A 19,273-nucleotide genomic window follows, 5' to 3' on the forward strand; every position below is an offset into this window, starting at 1 on the left:
TGTCTCTTCAGATTAAGTATCTTATTTAGCTGAATGGCAAGTTCTCCTTCTAATGAAGGCATTCAGTTCAAATTGTAGGAGCAAGAGCCTACTCTTCCTATTTCAATATGGCCAGAAAATAAGCTTGTTCTTATATCCATTGCTCAATACCTTTGGAGATCTAGCTCAAATTTCTGGCCACACTCAAGGACTTAGAACTTGAATCACCACTCTCAAAGGAAAGTAATTAAATGAGATTATGCAATATATTGAAATGCATGTCAGCAAGTAAGATACTTCAACTGAAGTAATTTTGCTTCATGGGGAATAAAGTAATCATGGAACTAATTTCAAAGCATTTCATTTGTCATACTAGGTCGAATAAAGAGGACTGACATCCACTTAAAACTCTTTCCACAGTCAAGCCTCAGATGAAGTACTTTATCTGTTTTATTCAATACACTTCACAAAAGGTGGAAAGATGTTGGATGCATTCCAGAAGAGAGCAATAGAAGGAATCAGAACTGTAGAAAATATGTGGAGATGCTAAGCAATCTGAGGTTATTTAGGTTAGGAAAAAAAAGAAAAAAGCAAACTAAAAAATGCAACTTTCTAAAAGTAATGTGAGAAATATTGGAAGAAATTATTCCCCATGGTTACTTTGGATAGAATATGAAGTTCAGAAATTTTCAGAAATGCAGACTTATGTAGGATATGAAGGGGTAAGAATCAGCTTCTGCTTCACTTACATACACTTCAGTGATGAAAAGCAGGCATCCACACCTCAGCTGGGTAGGTATACCATCACATTCAGTGGGACTTAAAGAGCTCTTCATCTTAGCCAAAACTTGACACTTACACGTGCTCAGCTAAATCCCTGTACTCCACTGACTCTATTGACTTGACTTTCACTGAGTATAACAGCTGCTCTAAGGCAGATGTCTCTTTTGTGAATACTGAAATGAACATCTGAACTGCAAGATGAACCCTGGTGTAAGAAAAATTCTGTAAATGAGGATGGTGAAGTTCTGGGATAGATTGCCTGTGCATGTTGTCTCAAGCAGTAACAGCAGAGTGTGGTTTATACAGAGGTGACCTTTCCTTGGGGCAAAGGCAAAGCTATTCTGTAGACAGAATAGCCTAGCTCAATAAAACTTGATATTATAGCTTCTGTACTTCTGTTAAACACTGCCTACATCAAGTTCTGTTCACTGCTTCTTCTCTGGGGAGTCACACAGCATGTGGCAGAAATCAGAATTTTCACCCTGTGCATGTCCAAGCAGGGATAAATGCAGATGGCACTACATCTCCTGTTACTGTGACTGACTGTATTAACTAGGCAGAAACTCTGCAGGCAAAAGAAGCAATTAGATCAGGTTCCTTCCTACATTTGTCTCAGAAGGGCAGCAACAGTTTTATGTGCAATTTTGTTTGAGCAGAGTCCAGTTCCCAGCTCAGGTAATCCTTAAATTAACCTCTTGTATATATAGCTAGTAGAAAGACAAGGTTGTGGATTTTGGTAGGGTTTAGGCACACTATTAGTAAGAAATTACTCAATACTGTTAGGTTTATTCTTTATTTGATTAGTCCACTTTATTTATGTAGGTTTTTGTTTCACATATCTTTATATTATTAACTTTCAATTTTCCTTATGCAACCTGATGTCTATACTGTGTTATACATCCACTTCCATACTCAAACACAAACTAAAATCTCATTTTCATTTTGTTAAGTCTAAAATCATTTATGTCACCTTGGAGGACCATAGTTCAGTTCCCAGAGAACAGTGAAACAGCAGACTCAGCCTTGAAATGTGAATTTCACCTCATCTAACTTGAGAATATTAGACTTGGAAATCCATTTGTCTTCATCAGTGAAGATAGACTGGTCCCATATGGAGACAGGCATCTATACTGAATATCTAAAATATTATGATGATTACTACCACTGCTTTCTGCAAATGGAGTAGGAAACTCAGTGGATTTGGGGAGAAAATTTTTTACTGACATTATTTAAGTGCATGCAGCAAATGTACAATCACAAATTAAAAAATTGACAATGGTTTGGTGAAAATGTCCTCTTCAATTCATCATGGAGTGCTAAACAAAAAGTTTTCAGATATTTTTGCTTTGATAGTGAATGCCAACCAGTGATATAATAATTGCTGACTGTGGATGAAATTATAGAAACACAAATCTCTGTTATCTCTTGTCTTGTTTGTGTTTGTTAATTCAGTCTTTCATATCATTATCATATTACAGACTGTAAGACAAATGCAGTTCCCAATATGAACTGGTGTTGATTCAGAAAAGTACAATGTGCAAACACTAACATCAACACCATTATCTGTCCTGTAGTGTTATACAGTATGGCTCAACTTAGACTATACCAACATCCTTTTGAATTGACTGAATGGGTTTCAATTAACCTTTCCAAAAATACTTGGGGTAAAGAGAAAATGACTTCCTTGGTTAACTTTCAAAATATACTATCAGTTACATACAAAACCACACATTAAATCCTTCAGTTCATTGACTGATTCTGCATAGAATATCTGCAGTTCAGTGAGATACATCCTGTTGTTCTTACTTCTTGTGGGATTGCATTTTATGGAAATGGTTTGCTCTGGCTCACCCTTGGAAAATGTATGGTTTATCCCAAGTCTGTACCTTCCCTGCAGTATCCTGTATCTGTAACCTCATTGGCTGGAGAATGTTACCGCGCCCCTTTGAACCTCTGTGATAAGAATGCCAAGGCAGAAGGCTCTGCCCTCTCTTGCCCCTCTACCCCTGGAGGCGTCCGGACGCTCCTCTCTCCTCTCCCCCCCTTCCCCCTCCCCCCTTTCCCTCTCCCTCAGTGAATAAACCCTCACCTCATCAGCACCCCACCGGCGTCTGAAGTCTCCTTGCCTGCCAGCACGGGAACACCACGAACCCAAGAGACCCCGGGGGTCTCCGGGGGGCACTCCCCGGGGACCCCCCCATAAATTTAAACAACAACAGATGGCGCCCAACGTGGGGCAACAGCATCAGCGACCCTGAGATAAGATGGACCATGGTAACTCCGTCTCGGTGCCGTCTCCGGTGGAGCGGCCGTTCTGGGCCATCGCGGCCCAGGGCGGCCCCTCCCCCACCGCGCAGAGACCTCGTGAGCCACCACGCGGCCGTCCCACCACCGCCGACCGGCCCGGCGCGGGCCCGGGTCCCGGCCCGCCTCGGCGCTGCGCGGGCTGCGCAGCCCCGCCGGACGGCGCGGCCCGGGCGGCGCGGCTCCGCCACGGCGAGGCTCCGGCGTGAGCCCCGGCTCGGCGGGACCGCTGCCGCGGCGCGTAGCTGCAGCGCGTAGCTGCGGCGCGGCCCCGGCCCGCCTCGGCTCGGCGGCGCGGGCTGCGCGGCAGCGGCGCGGCACCCCCCGGCCCGCGGCAGCCGCGGCGCGGGCGGCGAACCGGCGGCGGAGCGGCCCCGGCGCGGGGCAGTCCCGGCCCGCGCGGCCCCGGCGGCGGAGCGCCCCCGGCCCGGCCCGGCGCGGCCGCGGCGCGGGGCAGTCCCGGCGGAGCCAACACGTGGTCCCGGCCCCGCCGCAGCGCGCGCGGGCCCCAGCACCGGGAGAAGCCGCGCGGACAAGCAGCCCTGGACAGCAGCGAAAGGAACTCAGCCAGACGGCCATCAGAGAAGGAAAAAGCAGTCTTCAGTTGTGCCCAAGCCCCGCACCTTCCAAAACTCGGTTTTGTAAATTGTGTAACCTCCTTCCTTACCCCCTCCTCCCCTCGCTGCTCCTTCTCCCTAACCCCCTTTCCCTTAACAAACCCCCGAGAGTTAACCCTTTCCTGCTAAACCCGGCACGGCACAGCTAACACCACGTGCTGCGCTGTGACCGCATGGCCACCATGGCCACGTGCTCTCAGTCCCATCTTCCGCTTTCCAAGTCCCACAAGGTAAACGCTAAAAAACCAAACCCCAAAGCTAAAGTGAATTTGTAATACCAGTTTTGCAGCCTTGTATAATTGTTAATGCTACTTTGATTCCCTTTCCCTGTTTTTCTGCCCCTGTCCCTAGCTGTTCTGGCCAAACAGCAGGGTGTCCCAAACCCCTCCATTTCCTTCCCATCCCCATGAAGTAGTTTTTACAATTATGCCTTTCTAGTTTTGTGTGTGTAAATATTGCAGATTCCCCTGTTTTCTGTTTTAGAAAGCAGAGGCCTTTTCAGGTCACAAGTGTAGATCCAAGGGAAGCAGTTTTTGAATTGTCTTCTTGTAAGGCGCGATTCAGTAGTGTAGACTGTTGAATCTGTAACGCTTTTGGGTTTATGCTGTCCTCAGTTAGTTCTGAGGGTGATTGATAACCTAAATTGGTGTCTGAGAAAGTATTTGACGGTTTTTATAGTTTTTTTCTTTTGTTTTTCTTTTGGTGACCTAAAACTGGGGGTCTTTTGTTTTGGTTGAACCAGTTAGAAAGTGAAAGGAGTGGTTTGGCTCAGATCCGTGAGTGTCAGTGACTTGCTGTTCAGGCCTTAAGGGAATTCCGTGACAGATCAATGGCAGCTTGAGTTGATTTAAATTCCTCACTGCCCCTGCCCGGCCCCAATGGGGGAACTGCAGCAGGCCACCTGGAGAATCTGAAGCCGTGTGTGGAGCCCGGGGAACTCCACGTGTTTTCCTGTCCCTAGAGTGGGAGCATAGTCAGCGCCACAGCCTAAGCTGGGGGCTGTGGTAGTCTGAAAAGCCAGTTGGAAAAGACTAGACACTATTAGGCCAGTCACGCTGGAAAGGCTCAAACAAATTTGTTAACTTGTTTCAAATCGTGCAATATAAACTCACATAACCCGTCTACTGCAATTACAAGGTCAGATCAACTGTTCACCTTATAATCCTTACTGCAATTGTATTTAGTTTCATGCTGCAAAACTGTAATTACTGTTTCATTTTTTAAATTGTTAATTGTCATATGTCATATTTCTCTTCTCACATTTTAAAGAAAAAAAGGGTGACTTGTGGGATTGCATTTTATGGAAATGGTTTGCTCTGGCTCACCCTTGGAAAATGTATGGTTTATCCCAAGTCTGTACCTTCCCTGCAGTATCCTGTATCTGTAACCTCATTGGCTGGAGAATGTTACCGCGCCCCTTTGAACCTCTGTGATAAGAATGCCAAGGCAGAAGGCTCTGCCCTCTCTTGCCCCTCTACCCCTGGAGGCGTCCGGACGCTCCTCTCTCCTCTCCCCCCCTTCCCCCTCCCCCCTTTCCCTCTCCCTCAGTGAATAAACCCTCACCTCATCAGCACCCCACCGGCGTCTGAAGTCTCCTTGCCTGCCAGCACGGGAACACCACGAACCCAAGAGACCCCGGGGGTCTCCGGGGGGCACTCCCCGGGGACCCCCCCATAAATTTAAACAACAACAACTTCTAACCTGCTTTTTTAAAAAGATGTAGATAAGCGGGATAAAATAACATGTTAAATATTGTTAGATTTCATAAATAGTCTTTTAAACAGTTGTCAAAACACATGCTTGAGAAAAAGTACTTAGAGTTTAAAATATTAAGATTTGTTTATATTCTTTTAATTTGAACAGTCAGAATACCTCTATTAAAATTTTCCTTTCCATTTATTTTCTTTCTTTATCCTCAAAATGAATGAAGAAATAAAGCATACAGAAACAGCTGAATTTTTGTTGTAAAACATTGTGGTCATAAATTTATTTATGTTATTTAAAGCACTTTATTTTGATAGTGTTAGAGAAAAATTGAGCTAAATTGCCCTTTGAGAAAGGAAGAGAAGGCTTCAAGACGTAGTATATGATTACCATAGTCCAATGGGCTATGAGTCACCAATTAGTGCTACTTTTTATTTTTTCTAATTATCATAGGCTTAGTACATCAGCCAGACAGTAAACAAGACTCTGCCATCTTAGTCTAGTGTCCAATCTGGTTAAATCATTTTCTAGAAATAACCTGGCCTGAAGGTCAGGAAGGACACTCATTCCAAGACTCTAAGTGGGCTACTTGAGCTTAACTGGCAAGAAGAAAGATCCTCTGTTAATTTGGTATGTATGGGTAAGTGCAATCAGTACCACAAAGGGCTCCATTATTGCCATATCAAAGTAAATAGCTGAAAAAAGTAAGTCAGGGAGATGAATGATGAGTTAAGTGTTAAGCAGACACTGAGTGCAAACAGTTAGTATTACACAGTTGCTCTCAGAAGGAATGTGGCATCTTTTAACTCCTTAATTTCTGCTGTGAAGGTTTTGTTTTCTGCAGATCTTTTTTATCCTGCAGGTCCTTTATTGCTCATTTTAAAAAGAATTTGAAAGGGCTTTAATAAATTAATTTAGCTTGTGATGCCTGGAAAAAGCTTTCCCGCATTAAAACCCATCTTAAATAGGCCGTAGGTTTTCATGCGAGGCTATATTCATTGCCAGAAGATAATGTTGAGCAGGTGTATATCTTACTCTGAGAATATTACTGATCATTGTACAAATTTAGATTTCAAAAAGGTAGCTCTCACATGTTTGGATTTTCATAAAACACCATATGGGACCTGAAAAACATCAATTAAATATAAAAGTGCAAAAAACAGAAATTGAATGAAGAGGTTAAAGGAACTTCTGTGAATGAAATATGAGTGAAGAGTAGGTTACAGGAAAACTATTTATAAGAAGTGAAATGAAACAATTGTCAGTTAAAGTATTAAAGAACTATTTTTAAGACATAGCATAATTTATTTTATCATTATTTGTCTTTGCAGGAAAAGGAAAATGTACCTATGAAATGCGTTGATAACCTACATGTAATTAGAGGAGACAGTTAAGTATCATCCAGAGATAAGTCTGATGTTGAGAATTCATATAATAAAAACGTGAGAAATGCACTGTTGTGCATTAGGGAACACAGATAAAACTTTTGTGTAAAGTGGAGAGTTCAGTCAGGTGCAAAGAGAGAAGGAATAGCAGACATGAGTGCATAAATTAATCACTGAAAGCACCCATGCAAAAAGACACTTTTTGCCATGTTGCATCAACTGATTTATTTCTTGTCATACCAAGAATGTAATAGTGTTATTCTACAATGAATGGATAAAAAGTACTCTAGCAAGAGTTGTTGTACAAATTTGATCACAAATATCGAAGAACCCCTTGTACAAATAAAAGTAATAAAAAAAAGGCTGCTGAGAAAAGCACTGAATATAATGTCTGTCATGCAAGATGGACTAAAAGAGCTTGGCTTCTTGAGCCTAAGCAGATAAAGCAGCTGTGAATATCTTCCTCAAACAGTCAGGGTGTGCAGTGCAAGCTGTCATGGGTTAGCACTGGCCAGATGTTAATGCACCCATGAATATATGTTTTTTCTCTAACAACTACTGTGGGATGTGATCAGGAACAGAGCAGAGCAGGCTTAAACCTTGAAAACAGAAAAAACAAAACTTTATTACATTACATAGGAACAGAAATAGAAAGGAAAACTCTAAACACACACACAAAACAGAAATGAAACCTTCCCAGAACATTTCTTCTCTTCCCCCAATTTCCACCCCTTACACGTTACCCTCCATAGACCAAACCCTTGGGTTGTAAATCAAACAATCACTACTCAAAAAAACCTAATCTTCAATTCAGCAAGGGAGAGAGGAGTCTCTCTCGCACCACAGATTGTTCTTCAGAAAACACGGGTCCACCCTTTATGTGTTTCCATGTCACCCCTGGCACCGCCCGGAGAAGTCTGCCAGGGTGACACTCTCTTTTTCCTATGTCCAGCGCTCTCACCGCTGTCCATGGGCCAAAACTGCATACAGGGCTCTTTTAAGGATACTTGCATGCCGAGCTCTCCCCTTTTTACCCAGGGGCCAGGGTTCCAGGAACAGGTCTGCCATGAGGGCAGAGGGTGCCACCTCACCCTCCCCCTCTCTTCTCTGCTCCTCCACTCTTCAAGTGCCAGTCACTGTAGCAAAAGCAGGGGCAGCTGTATCCACCCAAATGCAGTTTATGTTCAAAAGAGACTTGAGTTCAGTCTATGGCTAACATTATGCAAGAAAAGTCCAGCTCAGAAGCCACTCTTCTTAAATTCTCTGCCCATTGGGTTCTTTTTAATCATGCTTTATCATCTCAGTCCCAGGCTGTCTTTCTTTCTCTTCTGAAATCACCAGTCATGAGAATCAATGTCTAAGAAAAGTTTCTTTCTGCCAAGCAAGGGTTAACAGTTTCTATCTCCCAGCAGGGTGCAGGCTCAGGCACTCCCAGGCTGGGCAACCCCCACGTGGCTGGGCACCTTCTCCCGGAGGGGCGGCGGGGGGGGACAGGCGGAAGGCACCTCCACAGTTTTCCACCCCTCCATCCTGGATGGTGGATGGGCCAGCTCAGTTCCAGTCCTGTCCACTCTCTTCTCCCCCCGGGGGCCCCAGCTTACTTTAGTTCCACCGAGTGGTTCTCCTCAGCCCGGCCATGTGGCTCCCTTCCCCGACTCAGCCTAAAGCTGAGCTGGGGAGAAGAGATGTTTCCCTGCTGAAACAAGAACCTAAAATAGACCGAACCCCCCTGGAGTCCTACTTTTAACCCCTTGTGTCCTCAGAGGCGTGTCCAAACCTCCGAGTGGCCGATCCAAGTGCCAGCACAAAACCTGATCACTGATTGGCCTGCCCACATCCCCCTGGAAAAATTCACTTCCCCCTCCAACCACGACACAAGCACAGGAAGAGTGGAAGAGAATATTGCACGAGACAGTAAATTTCAAGAATAAAAATACAAACTTATACAAGCACTAGGATAAAATTTATATACTTAAAAAGTATACTTACGTAATAGTAAATAAATTTAAACAATAGTTAATAAAGATCTGAAAATACTCCTTAAAGAGCACAAAAACAGTCCAAAAAACCTCCACATTGACTATTTTCAAATAATTCTAAATTGTGTTCTATGAATGTGTGACTGTGATCTTTAAATATTTAATTTCAGATAAAGAAAAGGGTAATCAAAAATGCCTGTTAATACAAAAAGCAGAGGAACAGTATCTCTTGGGGCACAGATGCCAAAAATGAAGAGAGAAAGTTCACAACAAGAAATACCTCACGTACCTTAAGAAGTGACCTACAGATTGCAGCTGGATGTGCTGATGCACAGTGTTAACACTGCCAGACAGCTCATGGGTGCATCAGAGCTCTGCTCACATCATTTTTAGTAAGTCTTTTCAATTGTTTCCTTTTCCTACTCCTCTGCAGCACCATAAAGTGAATCTATGACAGTGGGTTGAAATTATACACGTCACTGAATTGCAGAATAATTCTCTTTGGAAGGGATCTAAGAATGTCTCTAGCACAGAGAGATGTCTCATGCTGAAAGCAAAGTCAGCTTTGCAATCAGACTTGGTTGCTAAGAGCTTTATTCAAGTATGTCTTGGAAAATCTCCAAGGATGGAAACTGCACAACCTCCTTGGGCAACCTGCCCAGTGTTTGGCTGTTCTCACAGTGAAAGGGTTTCTCCTTATCTACAGCCTGAACCATTCTTGTTTCATCTTAGGCCTGATGCCCCCTGTGTCCTGCCACATGTGGTGGTGTGAGCAGCCTCTGTCTGTTCAGTCACCTCCCTGCAGGCACTGGGCTGCTGCTGGCCTTCCCCAGAGCCCTCTCTGCTCCCACCTGCCTGAGCCCAGCTCCCGCAGGCTCTTCCTAGAGGGCAAGGGCTCCAGTTCCCCTCCACCATCCTGGTGGCCCTTCACTGAACTCACTGCAGTTTATCAAGAAGTTTATTGAAGTGGGACTCCACTACTGCATATTGTTTCCTAGATATGGTTTAACAAGTGCTGAACAGAGGGAACTGATCACTTGGTTTTGGTCTCCTGGCTATGCTCCTGCAAACAGAACACAGAAAATTTTTAGCTTGCCTGTTACCAGGTCTTCCTGCTGCCTCAGGCCCAGTTCACTGCTCACCAGGACCCCCAGGGCTTCTTCAACAGATCCACACCCTGTACAGACAGGCTCCCACCTGCACCCTTGTCAGGGGTCTGCCTTCCAGCATGCACAGCCTGGCTGTTGTCCTTACTGAAGTGTGTGAGGTCCTGCCAGCCCTCTCCTCCAGCCTCTCCACAACTCTCTGAAAGGTGGCAGTACATCAGCTGTTCCCCCGCTGTTTGATGTCACCTCTAAACTGGAGGAGCACGCACTCCATCAGCTCCTCCAAATTGTGCATAGACATATTACATAAAGAAAAAATCCTGCACTCATCACTGTGGAGTCCATTTTTTTTAATCAGTCTCCTGAAAAAGTATGATCCATTAACCAACAGACTGTACTGAAATATATTTTTTTAATTATTTCATTAATTTTTCTGGAAATAAAATCTGTTTCTGAAAGCAAATATAAGTAATTTACTAAAAACTTGGGAACTCCCAAATGAAAAAGAGTCACGTCATGAGTTTAATTTTCTGATCTCTCAAACTAGACACATCATAAGCATACTAGGAAAAAAAAAATGAAGAATTTTCAATTGAGGTTCAAAATTTTCATCTATTTTAAATTAAATTTGAATTTCCAATAATTCTAAGATATAGCCACAAAACAAACTGATGAAAAATGTGTGTGTGACTCTTTCACTGAAACACAAAGAGAGAAAGAGAGGATAAGAAAAAAAGACATTGGATGTTTTAGATTAAAACAAAGTATGAGGGGAGGAGAAAAGTATAGGAATTACCTAGTCTTCATTATGCATAAATATAGCAACATCTGAACAGGGTATCATAGGGGCAAGATTGGCTGTGCCATATTCAGCAGATGTTAAATTAAAAGGTATTCGGAGAGAAAAGGGCAGGTTGGAGACCTGCTCATAAAGGTCAAGCTTGTGTAATCACTGACAATTTGATCTATTGCTAGGTGTAACTGTGAAAGCTGGATCCTCAAGGCAGCAAATGTGAAGTTATCAGAGTCCTTTGAGATTCTGTGTGGCTAATATACATTGAAGACATCAGAGCAGCAGAGAAGACAAATGAGCATACATTGCAGCGGTGCAGAAAGAACCATTACTGCTCCCAGAACATCAAGGAGAGCAAGCTGAAATATTTCAGGGACATTTCAAGGAGAGATGGAGATCGATCAGTGAAAACAATAGTGTAAGGCAGAACTGCAAGCAGAACTGGAAGCATGGACTGGCTTAGCAACATAACAGAAGGGAAATTTCCACAAGCAATGAGGGGGTGTCAGATCTTGTGAATCATGATGCAAAGGGCCACTGACCTCCAAATTTAAGGCAGAGCTTGATAATGATGGATATAAGTAATTTATCAAACAATAATGTCAGGTGGTAAGCAGCCTAGTTAAAAGACACAAGAAATGTAGTCTCATGTTTCTGACCCCTCAAGCATCATACAAATAAGATGATGCTTTCTTCTCATAGAAATTGTAGATTTGATATATAAAATTCTATTTCAAATATAAAATTATATAAATTAGCTAGCTTTTAATAAATTCTGTTTGAATATTCTTATAATCCATAGTTTCATTTTACATGGCAGACTATTGTTTGTTATTCTATGAGAGGATCTTTTTCCTGCAAATTAATAAAATATGTAAACATGCCATTATTTGCGAAATCGTCACAAACTTTTCAAGAGATTTTTAAAGAATTTATTTATTTTTGCTTCATTCTGACTATTACTACATTTTAAAACATCTTTTCCCTAAAAGACCTTTTTTGGTCTTTTTCAGCCTAACATTTCTGTGTCTATCTGAACTATGTTTGTTTACTTTCTGTCTTTCCCATACCTCTGAATTCCATGTTTCCTTGTATGACCAAAAAAAGGCTTCTTCACACCATCACATTCAGCCTAATAGCTTTAAACCAGATTTAATCCACAGAAAAACCTAAGGTTATGTAAACCTTAGCAAACACCAAACTTCTTTCCACACCATGTTTTTGTTTCGTGCTGCACCACAATCACCACGGCATATTCTTATCTTAAATCTGTGGACTATCTCCATTGCCAGAAGAGTCATTGTCTTCCAAATTTATACTTTGCTCTGCAGACTTCTGAACTGTTATCACACACAGCATGAACAAAGATATAAAACAATAAATTGGGTGATATAGGCATGATTTCTACATTGAAACAATCTCCTACAATCAGATTTTTTATACAAAGGTTATGCAGAACAAAACATAATGAATTGCATTTGGTCCAATGGATTGCTTACAGAAAATAAAAATAATGCTTTATTATGAGGCTTAATAAACTGTGGAAAAGACTTTTATATGTGGCTAGTTTTTCTTTTTCCACAACCTGGCATTACAGCTCTGCAAAACAGGATCAGTTTTATGACGAAAATTAACTTCTTTCCTCTGCCATGCCTACTGCAGTGTCTTAAACAGGGAAATACTATGGCGATATGCTAGTTTCTCTTTTCACCTAAAAATGAAAAATTACAGACGCAAAAATTGCTGATGCTCCCAAATATTGTAAATGTGCAGCTGTATATGCCCTTAGTTAAAAAAGGATCCTGAATAGGAGAGGATAACACTCAGTTCACTGCATTAGCTGCACCAAGCAAATTTCTCTATGTACATTGCACTTGATAAATTACAGCTTCTAAATCTGTATGAACCGCTTAAGCTACCTCTGTCTACATGTCATGACTCCTTGAAAAGAAAGATATATTGCTTCAAAGATTTTTGTGTGGTTATAGATCAAAAATAAATAACACTATCTCATTTAGTTAAATAAAGTGAGTATCTATATAAATCAAGAGTCCTCTCATGCTTTCAGGAGACAAGCTGGCAAGGCATATAGAGTCCTTTACAATCAGAGTTCGTAAGTTCATGGCACTTAAAACAGGCATGTCTTGGGGAAATAGTCAAACTCCTACGTATTCTGCTTGGAAAGTATTTGGTATCACAGAAATTTATCAATAAGAAGCAAATCAACTTTGTGAACAGGTGAAAAAATGTCTTTAATCCATGCTCAATGTTGACGGCAATAAGTCAATCACTGTAATTTGCTATGCTCAGTTCTAGCCAGCAAGATCTGACTCTCACAATCCTCAGTAACCAGCTTTAGCCTTGAGAGCACTTCTAGACTATTCATTACCAACACTGCATTTTTAAATCACATTGCAAAACAAACCATAAGGGGAGTTGGTTTTATTTAAGGAAGAAATTTTAACAGAATTCTTGGGAGACTATATTGCCTCACCCTGTACCACTTCAATGTCAATATTTTTGAACAAGTGAAAAAAAATTACAACAGAACATTGTAAGTAAGAGAATGGTTGGGAAACAGAAGAAAGAAGTGGATAAGGTTAAGGCAGAGCAATGTTCATTTATATAAGTGAATGTCTTGCGATAACCTTTGACATGCATTTCCATATTTTACATTTCTACATCTCTATTTTTTTGTTGTTCTTTGCATCGAGTGACATTTGTATTAATGTAATTTTAACTTATAATTGGTAATGCATATACACAATTACTGTTGGTCTAATTACATAGTTAGAGCACATGTATTTACATAATTGCAATACTTTATTAGACAGTATAGTTACAGTGTTAATGGAATTATGCTTAATGTCATCCTAAAAGTCCACATGAATCTATGGGAAAAAGACATAAGAAAAAACTATAAACACAGTTTAAAATTCCCTACCTTAGCCCTCCTTCACAGTGTTGTACCAGCAAGTGCACATTAATTCCATAATCATAAATAGGGATTGGCCAAGACTAATAACCATTTATAGAAGTCCAGAACTGATCTGTGGAAGTCTATTATTAAAAAAAAGCCTTAAAACCATTTATTTAACTAGGGATTGCTCTTTGACGTGAAAAAAGAACAGGAATCAATCTTTACATAATATACTTCTAGAAGATTCTGCGCTTAGTATTGCAACAGAAACCAATAAGACAAATTAAACTCTGCAAAGACCTCCTAAGTAGAGGAATCTAATAAACTGAGGACCACTCAGATGGGTTATATTGATCAAATTTTATTTGAAAGAGGAGCCTTAAATCCTATTGTAAGTCCTGTAATCAGCTCAGTCTTTCCTTCAGTGTTAATAAATATTTGACTTCTCAACTCAGGATACTTTTATAGCAGTTTTGTTCCTCCATTGACTTTAAAGGCAAATAAAATGACCTTTGACTTTTGCCATTGATTGCTCAAACAGTTACTGGATGAGTACACTAAAGCTTTCTTTCTCACCTGCCTCTTTATATTTTTCCTGAAAACACAGTTGTATGAAATGTGTTCCTGTCTTGATTTTCAAATAATACACTTGGAAATAAGATGCCTTAGACTACAAATAATGTATGTCTGGGTAGATTTGGTTTTGTTTTTTATTTTGTGAGACTTGGTGCTACAGAATTAAATTCAGGCATAGTAAGGTATATGACAAATATAATTTTTCCTGTGCAAGCATACATGTACAAATATGAATTATATTCAAGCAGAATTTCTATCGTCCTGTATGATAGTACTTTCTATGCCTACATGCCTGTTACAAATATATTCAAAGTTACACTGCAGCATGACTCCTGCGAGGTGTTCACTGAAGTGACTGTACATATTCAAGAGAAGTTTATAATTATGGACTTTGTATTCAAGGCACACTATAATTTGACCACTCTTTATCTGAAAGATTCTTATTATTGATATTTATGTGCCATATGGTAGGTCCCCAAAAAAGAAAATGGAAGCTCTGAAAAGCTTTTTCTTTCACTGAGAAGTAGTAATTCAAATTTACCTCTAAAATAAACTAAAATACTTTAATAGCATTTTATAATAGTTTAAAATTTCCAAATCAAACTTGATATAAGGACTAGGCATTTCATGTCTTTCTAAATTCAAACCAATAATCTGTAGCCTTTTTTTTTTTTCTTTTCTTTCATCTTTCAAGCACACTGGATCTTAAATATTACTGCCTTCCAGCCTAAAGGAAAAATAATTTAATTTTACAACAGTACTTTTTGAGAGCCAGCCTCTTTCATCACTTGGCTATAAAAATCCAATATGTTTTTTAAAACATCTCAGTTTATGGTAAGGTCTCCCAAATTCATGAAAATTCTTGCAAGTTAATATTTTGGACTGCCTACTCGCACACAAAATTTGTAAAATATTTTAAAGGACAAAATTGATACTCCTAATGCTCTTTATGAGTACATTTATTCTGTCATCACTTATCACCTAATCTAAATTGTCAGATATCCCTCTGCAAGCATACTAGGTACTCGGTACACTGCTGTAAAAGGTTTTCAGAAATACCTTGAGTTTTCATTCCCCTGCTTTACACCAGAACAAATTTGTACAGTGTAAAATTGAAAAACATTTCTCCAGAAGAGGTTTCCACAGAAAAGCAGTGTTTTCCCTCAAACCTGCTTGCTGAAGCAATGCTGCTCCTTCTAGAAACATTCTCTACTTTTGAACCAAAGAAATGTGTATGTGTATGTGTCATAGAAATCCTATAGGTACTACAACTATTAATAGTATGCAAGGTATTTCTCTGAATTTTCCAAGCCCCAAGGAGATAAGGAGTTTGAAAGTAATGAACTCACCCTTCTTAAAGGTATTTTGAAGTTCATATGTTATAAAACAGTAATAGATATTCATGAGCTGTGCTGGTTTTTGTTGGGGTAGAGTTACTCTTCTTCGCAGTAGCTGATATGAGGCTGTGTTTTGGGTTAGTGACAAAAAAACATGTCAGTAATTCAAAGATGATTTTGCTATTGCTGAGGAGCACTTGCACATCATCAAGGCCTTTTCTGCTTCTTGATCTGCCTGAACAGCGATGAGACTGGGGATGCACAAGGGGACACAGTTGGGACAACAGACCCCAGCTGACCTAAGGGACATTCCACACCATATGGCAGCATGCCCAGCATATAAAACTGGGAAAAGGAGGAAGATGATCAGAGTGGTGGTGTTTGTCTTCCCAAGTCACCGTTAGATGTAATGGAGCCCTGCTTTCCTCCAGATGGTCTGCCCACGGTTAAGTGGTGAATTAAATCCTTGTTTGGCTTAACCAGATATGAATTTTGTGTAGTACCTGTATTGTGGATTTTATTACAACTCAAGTGCCAACAAAATGCAAACTCTCTTGATCTTCCTATTAGATTATTGCCAAAAAAGATCATCTATGACAGACAAATTAAGCCTGAAACATAAGTGCAAAGATGTAAGTGAAAGGATATTTGTATGCTTAAGACTTGCCTCTAGGACTTTGAAAGTTTAAATTTAAACCCTAGTTCTGCAGCATACCTGCTGTGTGAGCCTGTATTACCAACTTTGAGCTCAATTTTATTAGTCATTATCAGAGTTGCAGTACTTCCCCAGAGAACAGGCTGCAAAGCTGATGGATGTTTTGTTCTTCTGCAAATGAGGTCAAAAATTAAGCACCAAATTGGAAGGTAATGGGCACAACACCATGCTCAGGATACCCCCTGGACCATCAACTCTAGTCATCTGTTAATGAAGACAACCTACAACACAATCTTTTTAAAAACTGTTACACAGAAATAAATCCAGATTTTGCCTTCTTTCTTCTAGAAGACTGTTCCAAATTTTCACAGCATTCACAGTTCACAAAACCTCCAGTTTTCTCTTAATTTCCTATTTAAATTAATTTATGGTCCTTGTGCCAGCACTAATTTAACTCAAATACTTCTCTTTTCTGCCCACTGGTGAATAACCACACCTTTTTCAATTTCCATTTTGCAAAACTAAGGAAGCAAGGCTCCTGTCCAGCCTGTCTTCAAGGAAAAGCTTCCTGGCATTTGACAATCTCTCTTTCCACCTTTCCATCTTTCCTCTCTTTCCTAATTTTGTAAATGTGTCTTTCTCAGTCCTGAAGACCAAGACTCAGGTCTTATGAGACAATTACCTCTCTACTACTCTACTAGAAACACTTTGCTCAAAATCTGCTCAGGTACAATTTGCTCGTGTCCACTTATGTCCATATTTTTTATTCTATCTTGTATAGAAAAAGAACCATTACCTTAAAAACATTCAGTCCCTAACTCATTATTACATTCTCTGTCTATTAATACTCTTTCCTAATAAAACTATTGCATTCAGTTCTTGTGGGCATTCAGTTTGCCTACCAAGTTATATTATCTTCCTGCTTTTTTTTGAGGTTATTTTGCGACCTTAGTAATTTTTCTATCACGTGTCTACTGCTGTCCCCTTTATTTATGACAATATTAAAGAAAATTTTCTGAAGATGGATCTTTGAGAAATTTCAGTATAAGTTTCCCTTTCAACTTTGTCTGACATAGTCTTTTTTTCCCCAGATATGTACACACATTGAACCGCTGTTGAACTAATATGAAGCACTGATGTTGAACTCTTATAAGGCACTACATTCAAAGGCTGCATTGTATTCCAGAGAGATGAGACCCGCTGCAGCTCACTTGTCTGGAAAATCAGCGATCTTCTCTTAGGAAACTATCACATTAGCCTCACTCATTCTGTATTTGTTAAACCATCTTACCTCATTTTTTATTTACTTCCTCATCTCAAGCGCTTCTTCACTTCTGTAACTGTTCTGTAAGTGTTCGCTGTTATTAAGGTTATATTGCCAAGTCTGTAGCTAGGAAGGCAGTATTCTTTTTCTGTTTTCTTAAATGTAAACACATGTACACGCATATTTTTTTCCATTTAGACTATTTCCAGTTCTACAGACACTATAATAGATATTCTTGACAGCAAATAAGCAATTTTACATACAAACTTCTTCAATGCTCTAGTCTAGAGGCCATCTAGCTCTAGACATAGAAGTATGATTCCAAATCTGGTATTTCAAATAGAAGGGATTTTTCTTCTGATAATATGATCTTGACTATTGATGAGGAGTATTATCTCCAAAATAAGCGTTTTCTCTAAAACAGGTCTAATCTATCTATAACTAAGAAAACAGATAATAAGTCATTTTTTCTCCAACTACATCTCTAAATCTTTCCAGTTCTCATGTGTAGAAATGTTTCTCAAATGGCTTAAAATTATTTTAAGAGTATATCGTATAAAAATGGAATTACAAAATTAGTTCTTATTGTTCTGCTTTGTTAACATTAATTGTTACTGTGAATAATTATAAAAACAAGCAAACAAACAAAAAAGAACCCTGGAAGAAGATCTGATTACAGCATTGAAGTACAGGAAGAATGTCAGACACTGAAATACTTAAGCAAAGTAAAAAATTGTAGTGAAGGAAAGTCAAAGCAGATTAATTTAAATTAGAAACAACATGCATCTTTTAGCAATGAAGATGGTTAAGGAATGGAGCAAAACCTCAAGAGAAACCATGAATTTTCTGTCTCCTAATGTCATTAATTTAGAACCCTCTTGGTATGGCAGAGCACAGCAGTTCTGGCTATAACACCATGCTAAAATGACATAGATTTTCTAATCATGTTAACATGCTCTTAGTGCCAGGGCTGGTGAGTTCTGTCACATCTTTTTGAGAGCCAGCAAGGAGAACTACAGTGATCAGCACTCTTCAAGAGAAGTACCTACCTAAAACTTCTGCAGTTTGTATTAAAGAACATTTTTCAAGAAAATGAAGATAGTAGGAGCATTTCTTCCTGAACCTTTCTTAATATACTTATGGTAAAATAGCACTTTAATTAAATATATAATAACACACTTATTAAATCTGCAAAAGGCTGAAAGATAAGAGTTTGCCAGTATCAACAATGAAAATAAAGCAAACAAATACAATCTCAGATGAGTGTTTCAGAAACAAAAAAATCCAGTAAAGTACAGGTATTTCAGAAAGAACATAATAAAAAATTAAACATTCTTGAAATCAAGCATCAGAGAGCATGCAGGAAATGAGAAATCAGATCTTTATGAAACACGGGTCATAAAGCAGAAAATAGATACAGTTTTTAACAAGGCATTAAAAATTACAGTATGTATTGGCAATGTCTATCAAGAAGAATGACAATTAGAGCATTGTGTTCTCCAGAGCAGAGAAACATGATGGTAAAAGAACCCCATTGATGGATTGTTTTCAGCCCCTATGACTACCTGTGTGCATTTGCAATGCCACATCTTATGTGTTGCATAAGGAGACAAAAGATTACCTGTCAGAATTTTTACCTCATTTTAACATGATAAAACTGCTGACACCGTGTTTGCTGTCATTGCATGACCACGTGGAAAGGAATAGTAGCTTCTGGTTGCATCCATACTGAGAAATTAAACAGTATTGGAGAGCTATCTTAGCCACTGATTTTCTTTGCTGTTAAACTGCTGCCACCAGAATTTTGGCCCATGCTGATACGTGCACAGCCAAACAGTCCTTGGACATAGTTTGATAGTGAGGGCCAGGGA

The sequence above is a fragment of the Prinia subflava genome, chromosome 2 (assembly GCF_021018805.1).
Source record: "Prinia subflava isolate CZ2003 ecotype Zambia chromosome 2, Cam_Psub_1.2, whole genome shotgun sequence".
NCBI lineage: Eukaryota > Metazoa > Chordata > Aves > Passeriformes > Cisticolidae > Prinia > Prinia subflava.